The following is a 13,119-nucleotide window of genomic DNA, read 5'->3' as shown; positions in this document are numbered from 1 at the left end:
CACGGGGCCACGTCGTGGCCCCGCGTTACAGGAAGGGAAAGGACTCCTTACGTTCTTTCCTTACGTACCGGTACGTCCTTGGTCCTTAAGGGGTTAAAACAAAGGTATACTCATCCACAATACTCAGGACCCAACGTTTCTACCTCTTCTGGAGCAGTGGGGTGCGAGATGGCCGGGTGCAGCAACAGGAACAAGGCGAACAAGGCGCATTATTTGTCTCATGCTAGAGGAGTAAGTGTCCTTATCCATAGAAATATTCTATTTAAGTGTTTCTCTAGTTTGATTGACCCTGATGGTCGCTTTGTGTGCCTTCATGGCGAATTTCATTGTGTGCCTTATATATTGGCTGCAATATATATCCCTCCTCCATATTCCAGTGATGTGTTGCGCAGGGTGGTGTCCTTTGTCTCTTCTCTTCCGGATGTGCCCCTTCTTCTAGTAGGGGACTTCAATAATCACCTGAATACTTGGTTAGATAATTTTTCTGGTAGAGGGGTCCCTACGGGGTCTTCTGTTACCGGTCTGACTAGGTTTCTGGAGGATGCTGGGTGGGTTGATTTATGGAGGAGGCGTAACCCTACGGGTGTGCAATATTCCTGTTACTCTAGTTCCCATGGTACTCTGTCATGTATTGTTTTAGTGTTGGGTAGTGAGTTGATCTTCTCATGGGTGACAAAGGTGGAATATCTCCCCCGTCATTTATCAAATCATTCTCCTATTTATGTACATCTTAACTTAAGTTCTTGTCCTAGAGTTAGGGGGTCCTTGTGGCACTTTAATCCATTCTGGCTTCAGGTACCCACAATAAGCCACACCCTAGTAGGAGATGTCAAATCTTTCCTGACGATTAATCATGGCTCGGCTTCGCTGGGCATAGTGTGGGATTCTCTGAAGGCTTTTGTCCGTGGTGCGTTTATTAGACATAAACACATGTAAGTCAAAGAATCGAATGATACAGGAGTCATTGCAATGGCAGCAACAACTGCAAATGGCGGACAATAAACATTTGTTTCAGCAACAGCGATATTTTGAAAGTGGGGAAAGCACTGGTCATTTATTGGCTCCTAAGATTTGGGCACAGCAGGGCTGCACGGCCATTTCCTCTCTCTGCGATAGTGCTGGGACTCTGGTACAAGAAGATACTATCATTCTTTCAAATTGTTATATGATGACGCTGCTCTGGATTGCTTTGTTTCCTTCATCCTGGTCACAGCTCTGTCGCAGACCCAGAGGAGGCTCTGGGATCTTTGCCAACTCAAAAAAAACGCCGGGTGTGGACGGGCTACCCAATAAATATCTTAAACGGTATAGTAAACTGCTACCTCCTCACTTGCTGGAAGTCCTGTGGGCTGCTGAAGTTGAGGGGGTTTATCTACTTCTATGTCACAGGTTTATTATTCACAAAGAGTGGACAGAGTCACTTTTTCATCATAAAAAATATATATTTTATTGGTATACATTAAAAGCATACGAATGAGCATTAAATATATCACAAGGGAAGAAGAAATTCCACTGGATGAGAAAAATGAGCGCCACTCCAGATCTATAGAAAATATTACAAGGTAAGTATTCCCATGTACATGAACTATATGTGGTTCCAGGCAAAATATTCGCCCACTAACCCATGGTAGAGCAAACAGAGAATACATACATAACAATAAGGTGCAAAAGAACAACATGCGGTGCTCTGCTGGAGTGATGCCACCCCAACGCATGTTTCGGGATGTCCTTCGTCATGGAGGTGAGAGGCTATCATAGTGCTATTGCTGAAGCCTGGAAAGGATCCACTTTTGGCGGGTTCCTACTGACCAACCTCACTGTTGTGTTTAGATATTATATTGTTGGCTAAGGTACTTGCGAACTGGTTGCTGGGGGTGATTTCTACTCTGGTGCATGGTGATCAGACTGGGTTTATGCCTGGCAAGTCCACGGCTGATAATATCAGATTGCTCTTTCTGAATTTTTAGTTGGTGCCGGAGGGGGCCAGCTGGTAGGGCAGTGCTTTCATTCGACGCTGCCAAAGCTTTTGACAGCGTCAAGTGGCGATTTCTGTGGAGTGAAATGGGCTTTGGTCCTCAGTTTCTGACATGGGTTCAGTTGTTATATGCTGCCCCGTGGGATAGGATTAGGGCTAATGGTCTACTCTCTCACTCTTTTCCTCTGGGTTGAGGCACGTGCCAGGGGTGTCCTTTATCTCCCTTCCTCTTTGCCATAGCCATAGAACCTCTAGCCGTGTTGGTTAGATCATCAGTGGAGTTTAGAGGATTTCAATATGATGCCCTTGATGAATACATAGCCCTGTATGCTGATGAAATGCTTCTTTTCTTGGGTGATGTTGCTCATTCTCTTCCTCCGCTGATGCATTTCATTGAGCAGTGGATTTTTGGGCCTGGCCATTAACTGGGATAAATCCATTATCCTTCCTTTAGACCCCTTGCTACCAATCCCAGAGATTGCTAAGGTGGGCATACCAGTAGTAACTCAATTCAAATTCCTGGGTATTATGATTACGGCCTCTCCCTCTAGCTACATTGCTCTTAATCTAGTGCCTTTATTAGATTGTAGTGCTCTTAAGGTAGCCACGTGGCGTAAGCTCCCTCTCTCTATTGCAGGTAGGTCTAATCTTGTCAAGATGGTCCCGATGCCACAGTTTATGTATGTGTTGCATAACTCCCCAATCTGAATCCCTATGAAGTATTTTCTTAGAATTTAGTCCCTTTATCGGGAATTTATGTAGAATGGTAAATCTGCCCGGATACATCTTGAGATGTTACAACGTGGTAAGGAAGAGGGGGGCCTCTCTGTTCCTAATCCGTTGTTATATTTCCTAGCCACACAGATTCAACAGTTGAAGGGGTGGGCCATGTACGCTACTATGGGGCGGATGGGTCAGTTAGTGTCCCAGCATTTGGGGGGGGGGGGGGGTGACGCCTGTTTACTTGCTCGAAATTGCTGTAAAAACGAAAACTCCAGATATGGTGCCTACGTTTACTCTCACAAGTAAGGTGTGGATGAAATGTAGATCCCTTCTTCAGTATACTACCTATGTTACATACTCACCCCTTTGGAATAATCCTAATCTGCCTGAGCTTTGCGCTCTCCTAGATTCTTCTCTTTGATCCTCCCAGGGGGTTCTGTATCTGTCTCAATTATATGCAGGGGGAGCTTTGAAGTCCTTTGCCCAACTCCGTGAGGAGTTTGCTCTGCCGCAGTTGTTTTGCAGCTACGAAACACCCTGGCCACCCAGTTTAGGACTCAAAAGGACAGTTTAGGAATGTTTCTATTGGCCCTTCGACTGAGGTGGATGGATTGCTCACACATGATTCTACAAAGGGGGTGATTTCATTTTGTATAGTGAATTGCTTTTCTCTTATCATAGAGCCTACCCCTCGACTGTTAAAGAGAAGTGGGAATTAGATATTGGTCCTATCTTGGATGAACAGTGGGCTCAGGTGTTGTCTATGACTCCACGGCTTGCAGTGTCAGAGGCTCATCGTCTCTCCCAGTTGTTCTTTTTACATAGAGTGTTCCGGACCCCTGCCTTTCTCCATAGAATTGGTGTTCGACCGGACTCCTGTTGTCATTGGTTGTTCTCTACCTGATGCCCATCTGTTACATGTGATATGGGACTGTACACATCTTACGTTATTCTGGAGGGAGGTGTTACATTTAATTAGGCAAGTTTAGAGTATCCTTCTTCCTTTCTCTGCATTGCTTTGTGTGTTGGGCTGCCTGGAGGGTCCTGATTAGGATAGCAGGGTATATATGGGTATTTGTAGGATTCTCTGTAAGCCTCTCCTCCCACCCTCTCTGAATTGATATCTATACTGCATCATGTTATGCGCTTGGAGAAGGTGGTCTATGTTAAACGGAGGGCTGTGGGGAAGTTTGACGCCATCTAGGTTGGCTTCCACATATTTACAACATACTCCAATGGAGGCCTTTTTGCATGGAATGGGTATCCCTAGAGGATCTGGTCAGTTGGCTGATGTTTACCTTGCTGGCTTTGTCCCTGTTTTATGTGGTTTTTTTTTGTGTCCCCCATTCGTTAGTCTATATGTGTTGCTTTGTCCCTGTTCTGTGGCAGCTTCAATGTGCTGTGGCTCCTTTGTTTAACGTTCTTTCTTATCATCTTTTTTTTCCTATGCCCTGTCTGTTAATCTCCTGCCCCTAACATGATTAATGAGGCTCATCCATTTAATTCTTGGTGACTCCTTTATATGGTAAAACACAGTGCTGTAGTTTCTATTTGTTCTATTGGCCTGGGGGAGATATTGTTTGTGGGGGTGGGTGGGGCGGGGGACTGTTTTGGTTTGTCAATGTGTTTTTTTCTGTTTTGTATGCAAAAAAAAAACTTTAATAAAATGTTCTCATTTAAAAAAGAACCCAATGTTTCAGCCTACCCAAGCCTTGCTCACGATGGATCCCATTGTCTGTGTGGAGAGGAAAGTAAGCAGTTCTGCTGGATTGGGTCAATCTTCTTAGATCTGGCTGCCCCCAAACTAAGTAATATGGAGAGAAGGAACTTGGCAAGAGAGGTAACCAAGAATACAATGGTTCCTCTGGATGTGCGTCAAAGATCCTATGTGCAGATAGGATAAATTTCCAGAAGGTCAACCATCATTACATCACTCCACCAATCTGGGCTTCAGGACAGAGTGGCCAGAAAGAAGCTTTTCCTCAGTAAACAACACAAGAAAGCCTGTCTTGGGTTTGCAAAGTAGCATTTAAAACTTCCAAAATGTTAGAAATAAGATGTTCTGGTCTGATGAAACCAAGATTAAAGTGTTTGGCCTCAATTCTAGGTGCTATGTCTGGAGTAAGAAATGCTGTTGACAGCATATTTGCTGTAGGGGTGTTTTTCATCAGCTGGGAGATGGAGACTGGTCAGGGTTGAAGGACAGTGGAAAGAAGTAAAGTACAGAGGTATTCTTAATAAAAACTTGATCCAGAGTGCTCTGGTCCAAGACTCAAGACCAGAATCCCTGTTTAACCCCTTAAGGACCAAGCCCATTTTGGTATTTTATTTTTGCATTTTCGTTTTTTTTCCTCCTCGCCTTCTAAAAATCATAACTTTTATATTTTCCTCTACAGACGAGTATGAGGGCTTGTCTTTTGCGCAACCAGTTGTCCTTTGTAATCACATCACTCATTTTACCATAAAATGTATGGCGCAACCAAAAAAAATACTATTTGTGTGGCAAAATTGAAAAGAAAACTAGAATTTTACAAATTTTGCAAGGTTTAGTTTTCACGCTGTACAATTTACGGTAAAAATGACATGTTTTCTTTATTCTGTGGGTCAGGATGATTAAAATGATACCCATGATTACATACTTTTCTATTATTGTATTGCTTAAAGAAATCTCAAACTTTTTAACTAAATAAGTATTTTTAACCCCTTGGGGATGAAGGGTTTTTCCAGTTTTTGCACTTTTGTTTTTTCCTCCTTACCTTCTAAAAATCATAACCCTTTCAATTTTGCAGTTAAAAATCCATATGATGGCTTATTTTTTGTGAAACGGAAAAAAAAATAATTGTGTGACAAAATTAAAGAAAAAAAACATTTTGTAATTTTGGGGGCTTCCGTTTCTACGCAGTAAATTTTTCAGTAAAAATGACACCTTTTCTTTATTCTGTAGGTCCATACGGTTAAAATGATACCCTACTTATATAGGTTTGATTTTGTCGTACTTCTGGAAAAAATCATAACTACATGCAGGAAAATGTATATGTTTAAAATTGTCATCGTCTGACCCCTATAACTTTTATATTTTTCTGCGTATGGGCCCTATGAGTTTTTAACGGTACCATTTATGTATTGATTGGATTTTTTGATCACTTTTTATTAATTTTTTTATGATATAAAAATTTACCAAAAATACGCTATTATGGATTTTTGAATTTTTTTGCACGTACGCCATTTACCATGCGGTTTACTTAACAATATAGTTTTATAATTCAGACATTTCCTCTCGCGGCGATACCACATATGTTTATTTTTATTTTTATTTACACAGTTTTTTTTTTATTGGGAAAAGGGGGGTGATTAAAACTTTTATTAGGGAAGGGGTTAAATGATCTTTATTCACTTTTTTTTCCACTTTTTTTTGCAATGTTATAGCTCCCAAAGGGGGCTATAACACTTCACACACTGATCTTTTACATTGTTCAATGGTTTCTCATAGGAAACCATTGATCAATTATTCTGCCGCTTGACTGCTCATGCCTGGATCTCAGGCACTGAGCAGTCATTCGGCGATCGGACAGTGAGGAGGCAGGTAGGGACCCTCCAGCTGTCCTGTAAGCTGTTTGGGATGCCGCAATTTCCCCACGGCGATCCCAAATAGCTCCCTGAGCTAACTGGCACTGCTTTACTTTCACTTTAGATGCGGCGTTCAACTTTGAAAAAAATCTGATCTAGCAACAGCCATGCTGACTGCTGCCAAGCTTCTAATACCTGCCAATTGACGATCCACAGAACCCCCATGAATTCTACTGGGATGAATAAGGTAGATCATATTTGTAGAATGGAGGAGTTGGCGCGCAGGGAGTTGAGAAACCATGGCACCTTTCTCAACATCTGAGCTGCTCGGAAAATGTATCTTTTAACTAATCCTGTAATAACCCCACCTGTTCTGCCACTTTCCTCATCCTAATTGACCTCCCCTCATCCCCCATCCCTCTCCCCCACCCACAAACCTGGAGGATTAACTGAGGCCTACGTCCTACCACTAGCCTGCATTATTCGATACATGGTTGACACACTCTTTTTTGTATTTTGTTTTCACATTTTGATTCTTCATTTAATTGTCTTATTCACACCCTTACTTATATTGGGTCCATCTCTTCTCTGTTATTGATTTGAGATCCACCTGTTCATTGAATTTACTTGCTATGTTCTTTTATCTATTCCCCCTCCTCTTTTTTTTTCCTCTTCTTTTTCTTTTTCTTTCTTATCTCCCCCCCCTACCATTCTCACCTACCTCCCTTTCCGTGACACCCCTTCCCCCCTTTTCCCTCTCTTTCTACACCTCCTTCTCAATTCTAAAAGAACGCTTATTAACCATTCTCTCCTCATAAGCTTTTATTGTATGCACCTTTTTTTGTATTGTGGCCTGTGGGCTGCTCCATCATAGTCATTATTGCATACTGTTACACTCATGGAGGTAGTAGATCAACTATACCTTTGTGGATGATGGCTTGGGGCGTGTCAGGGAGCAGAGTCTAAGGTGCTGCAGGTTTTCACCAGAGCCCGCGGGATGGACTTGCTGCAGCAGGCGACACCCAGGTTGCTACCCCTGTCACGACTCGTCCACACAGGCTGCTAAGGAGATACATGGCACAAGAGGGAACTGGCAACTCGTAGTCAGGATAGCAGATGGTCAGGGCATGCGGCAAGGTACGTGGTCAGGAAGGTAGCAGGAGGTTCAATAGGCAGGCGACACAGGAGCAAGTTCATGTCACAGAACAGTAGGTGAGAACACAGGTAGGCAAAACAGGGAAACCCTTTCTCAATGGCACTAGGGCAAACAATGATCCGACACAGGGAAAGGGAAGTGCTGACTCTTATAGATTAATTATAGGAAACCACAATTAAGGGCATACTGGCCCTTTAAATCACATAGCGCCGGAGCGTGCGTGACCTAAGGGATGGGGATGCGTGCACCGATGATGCACAGACAGAAAGGAGCCAGAGACAACATGGGGTAAGGAGATGCCTGGGACTTGCATGCATCCCACACAGCGAGTATCAGAGCTGCCGGTAACAGGAGGAGGGGAGCGCTCACGGTCAGAATGAATCACCGACGCAGTGTTCGTAACACATACTATGTCCACCTTGTCTATGGTTTCTATGCGATTTCCTGTTGTTTTAAAAATAGATTCGAGAAAAAATGAAAGAAGGGTCACATTCTACAATACATACATTAATTTTAAAGGGGTACTCCACCCCTTGACATGCTATCCCCCTATCCAAAGGATAGGGGATAAGATGTCTGATCGTGGGGGTCCTGCCGCTGGGGACCCCCGCAATATAGCATGCAGCACCCACCTGTATCTGCTTCCGGCAGCGCAGGAGGTTCTGGCTCTCGACCATGGGAACGGAAGATTGTGACATCACGACTCCACCCCCCCGTGTGACATCACGCCCCGCCCCCTCAATGTAAGTCTATGGGAGAGGGCTTGACAGCTGTCACGCCCCCTCCCATAGGCTTGCATTGACAGAACGGAGCGTGACATCACACGGGGGCGGAGCCGTGACGTCACAATGCTCCGGGGACTGATTTTAACAGGGTGTGGCGTGCAAGATCACGGGGATAGGGGATAAGATGTCTAAGCGCTGGAGTACCCCTTTAAGGCCATGATTTGGATGGACATAAAATTAAATGCATGGTAAACTGGCAGGTTTGGTTGCAGTATTTATAGCCTTTAAGCTAGAATTCCCCTGAGGTTTTTGCCCTGTGTTTTTTTGGGCTTAAAACTGCCAAAAAAAACACCAGAAAAACTGTCTCTGCTTTTCCCTGCATTTTGGTGTTTTTTTTGTTTTCTTGTGTTTTTACCTTTGTGTGGAATTTGTCTTTTTTGTCCCCTTTGGCGTTTTTTGTACAAAATTAGTTGGGTACCAAAAAAAATTTAATAAAAATAAAAAAAAGGATGCAGTAGGGATGTAAAAAAATTTATTTAACTAAATGTTTTTCTTTATAACAAAAGTTTAATAAATTCTTTTATAATATGTGTGTGTGTGTGTGTTTAACTTTTTTTTCTTTTTTTCTTTTTAATTTTTTATGTAGTACACTGTTTCATTATGGGAGTAGTAGTACAGTGGGGATCAAAAGTTTGGGCTCCCCAGGTAAAAAAATTGTATTAATGTACATAAAGAAGCCAAGGAAAGATGGAAAAATCTCCAAAAGGCATCAAATTACAGATTAGAAATTCTTATAATATGTCAACAAAAGTTAGATTTTATTTCCATCATTTACACTTTCAAAATAACAGAAAACAAAAAAATGGCGTCTGCAAATGTTCAGCCATTTTTGCATGAAATACGGCAGTTTAAGGCTGACAATGCAGCCAAAAATAACTATGTGCAAGCACGGCCTCACTGGTCCCAATATGCCAGTTAAAACCAGTTTGGCCTGTTGTGCATGGAAATCCAAGGAAACCATGTGGCCGTATCTATTATAGCAAAATTTAATTGTGAGCCCCATTTGGCAGAATGACTGAAATACATTTAAAAAAAAAGTCATTACATGTTAAAAATTCCTGTACTTTCCGCTTATGGTCTGTTGATTTTATGTACAAAGAAGTTCTGACTACAAAGAGAGAGTGTCATATCACTGTAGGGGCTGGCTAGAAGAGAAGAAAACTTTCTGTTTTCAAGCACTTATCTTTTGTGGTCAGACTATAAATATGACATTATGCTAGGCAAAGTTTCCTTACATAACATAAGTGTTGGCTGTTGCGTGTGACTGTGTGAGAAATCTTTCATGACAAATAAGCTTCTAAAGCAGCTGGCAGAAATTCAAGGTTTTCTGAGAACACTAGAAGCACATATTACATTCCCAAAGCTAGTTGCCAGCAGAATATACTGCTTAACCATTATTAAAGGGGCTTCCCTTTAGTGGACGACACTGCTCATTCCTTGCATTCTCCCCTCGGTCACTCTTGAGTGGCAGTATTTTTATTTACAAACTGTTTTATTAAGTTTTTAACAAGGTTAGGAAACATGACTATGCAAAAATCTCCAGATATACGATAAAGGCAATATTAATCCAACAATATAAAGTAAGACGTTCAAAGTATGTTCTGATAGTGTCAAGAGATGTGCTCATAAAAATCTAACAAAACTATCACCAAAAGTTATTAGGACTAAAGTTGTCCAGATACCATTTTTTAAAGACCAAGTACCAATACTTTCTTTTATTTTTTAAGTACTCACTGATGCCAATTACCTTGTGCGGTATCCATTTTTCTTTTAAAGTAGCAGTTGCACAGTCAGGATGACTAAAGAGAGATATAGTAAGTCATTCACATTGTCTGAAACTATGGGAAAGTATCCTTGAAGATGTGTCCATCATTCTTGAAACATTACACTGAGTGTGTAAATAACTACAAACCAGTGGTTTCCAACCTGTGGCTCTTCAGCTATTGCAAAACTATAATTCCCAATACGCCCAGGCTGAGTGATGCTGGGAGTTGTAGTTTTGCAACAGCTGGAAAGCAAAAAATCTACTTCTATAACCCCTCTAATTCTTGCCGTTGTCCTGCAATCTTTCATGCTCCCCTTATTTTGCGCTCTCCCGTACCAACGTCCGGACCGTCAGCAGCCAGCTTCCTCCATAATAGGCCTTGCATCTTTGTGCCCATTTCAACTTCAGCCCCTATTATTTCTTCTTGTACTGCTCTGCCATCTTTTCAAGCAGGGGCACAGTCATCTCCATGGGCAGTGCACGTAGTGCGATGTCCCATCACAAATTCTATCAGTAGTATGCAAACACAAAGGTAGACAGTAAAAAAGGGGAGTTCAGTCCTCAGCTTCTATCTAACTGGGATATCTGCTGGAGTAGAGATAGCAGGAGTGGTAAAAAAAAAAAAATCGAGTATAAATAGATACAATGTGGATGACAGAAAAGAATAATAAAATAAGAAGATTCTGCTCCTGCCTGCTCCAGCTGGATTTCTGACCATTACCGCCCACTTCTGTAAGGTGTGTGTTTCACTCCTACTTGCTACAGCAACGTGTGTCTAGTCCCACCCGGAAATATTTTATCACAGCTTTCTCACAGCCGGAAGATAACCTACCTTGAGTAATTCAATTACCCCTCATCCAGAACCTTACAAAATAATTCTATGCCATGTACCAGATTATTTACCATGATTCAATTGAGTTTGGAGTAAAGCAATGGCTATTATAGTGGGCAAACAATAAATTAATATCTGTATGTATGGGTACATTTAAAAACAACAGGGATCTTATCATTTAGTATGGATTAAAGAGGTTATCCACCATAAGGTGATTTTAGTACGTACCTGGCAGACAGTAATGGACATGCTTAGGAAGGATCTGCGCTTGTCTTGGGCAAATGGCTACATTGTGAGATTACCATAACACTGTGGCTAGCTTTTTGTAAACTTGTAGTTCCTGTTTGACTTTTCTTTTTTTGACTACAAATCCCACAATTCAATTTTCCTCCCTCCCAGACATCAGCCACCCCACCCATTGAAACATAAATGAGCTACATCCATTCAAAGACCTGTTGTTTTCAATCAGGTGGCCTACAGCTGTTGCATTAGTTGCAGTGATTGCTTTACCCATTGAAGCAGACAGGCTTCCTGTCATCAGCTGACTAGTGAGTCCGGTCTCGGCCGCATTGCAAGCTGGGAAAAATCAGAGACAACAGTCATTTTGTATGCTGTTAAATATAAATATAGGGGTGAAAATCACAGAAGAATTGTGAGAAAACCGTCACACACAGGTACAGACACTATATTATGAACTACACTAACTTTACAGCCCCTGTATCATAGTCAAATAAAAAAAAAAATCCTGGAATACCCCTTTAACCCCTTAAGGACGCAGGACGTACTCAAACGGCCCCTTTTCCGAGTCCTTAAGGACTCAGGACGTTTGAGTACGTCCTGTCAAATCCCGGCCCCCCCGCCGCTAGCCAGAGGGGAGCCGGTGCCGATGCCTGCTGAAATCGTTCAGCAGGCATCGCGGCATATCGCCCAGGGGGGTCATGATGACCCCCCATGTCGGCGATGGCCGCAGACCGCTGGACAATTCAGTCCTGCGATCTGCGGCAGATTCCGGGTCAATCGGGTCTCCAGCCATAGCCAGCAGGGATGAGGTGGCCCCGAACAATCGGCCCCGAACAGCCATAGCCAGCAGGGGGGAGGTGGCATTGGTGCCACCTCACGATCGCCCTGATTCGTCGGCCGGTTTCCTGGCCAACCAATCAGGGCGCCTGCTGCGGGTTTCACTCCCGCAACCCGCTCCGCCCCTCTTCCGGAGGACGTGAGCGGGTGCGGGACGTGGACCCCGGGAGCTGGGGACCCCCATCCCCGGCATCAATGTTGAGATCGGGGCCCCAGGAGCGGCAGCAACGACGAGGGACTGACCTGCAGCGTGGATCGTTGGTGGTGAGTGACAGCCTCCTGCTGTTGCTTAGCAACAGCTCCCAGCATGCAAAAAGGGCATGCTGGGAGCTGTAGTTATGCAACAGCAGGAGGCAGACCACCACAACTCTCAGCATTCCCTTATGGGCATGCTGGGACTTATAGTTTTGCAACAGCTGGAGGCAATTTTTTTCTATGGAAAAGTGTACCTTCAGCTGTTGTATAACTACAACTCCCAACTTGCACAATCAGCTAAAGTGCATGCTGGGAGTTGTAGTGGTGCATCTGCTGGTTGCATAACTACAACTCCCAGCATGCCCGTTGGCTGTCGGTGACTGATGAGAGTTGTAGTTTTGCAACAGCTGAAGGCACACTGAGTTAAGTAGCAAACGAGTGTGTCTCCAGCTGTTAACTACAATCCCCAGCATCCCCAGCCAAAGTAGTATGCCTCCAGCTGTTGCATAGCTACAAGACCCAGCATGCCCTTCCACTGTCCGTACATGCTGGGGGTTGTAGCTTTTGCAATAGCTGAAGGCACACTGGTTGCAAAACACTGAGTTTGTTACCAAACTCGGTGTTTCACAACCAGTGTGCCTCCAGCTGTTGCAAAACTACAACTCCCAGCATGCACTGATAGACCGTACATGCTGGGAGTTGTAGTTTTGCAACCGCTGGATGTTCTCTCCCCCCCCCAATGTGAATGTACAGGGTATACTCACATGGGCGGAGGTTTACAGTAAGTATCCGGCTGCAAGTTTGAGCTGCGGCAAATTTTCTGCCGCAGCTCAAACTGCCAGCGAGAAACTACTGTGAACCCCCGCCCGTGTGACTGTACCCTAAAAACACTACATTACACTACACTAACACAAAATAAAATAAAAAGTAAAAAACACTACATATACACATACCCCTACATAGCCCCCCTCCCCTCCCCAATGAAAATGAAAAACGTTTGGTACGCCACGGTTTCCAAAACGGAGCCTCCAGCTGTTGCAAAAC

Source organism: Hyla sarda, chromosome 3 (assembly GCF_029499605.1).
Source record: "Hyla sarda isolate aHylSar1 chromosome 3, aHylSar1.hap1, whole genome shotgun sequence".
Classification (NCBI taxonomy): Eukaryota; Metazoa; Chordata; class Amphibia; order Anura; family Hylidae; genus Hyla; species Hyla sarda.
This window is presented reverse-complemented; position numbering follows the sequence as displayed.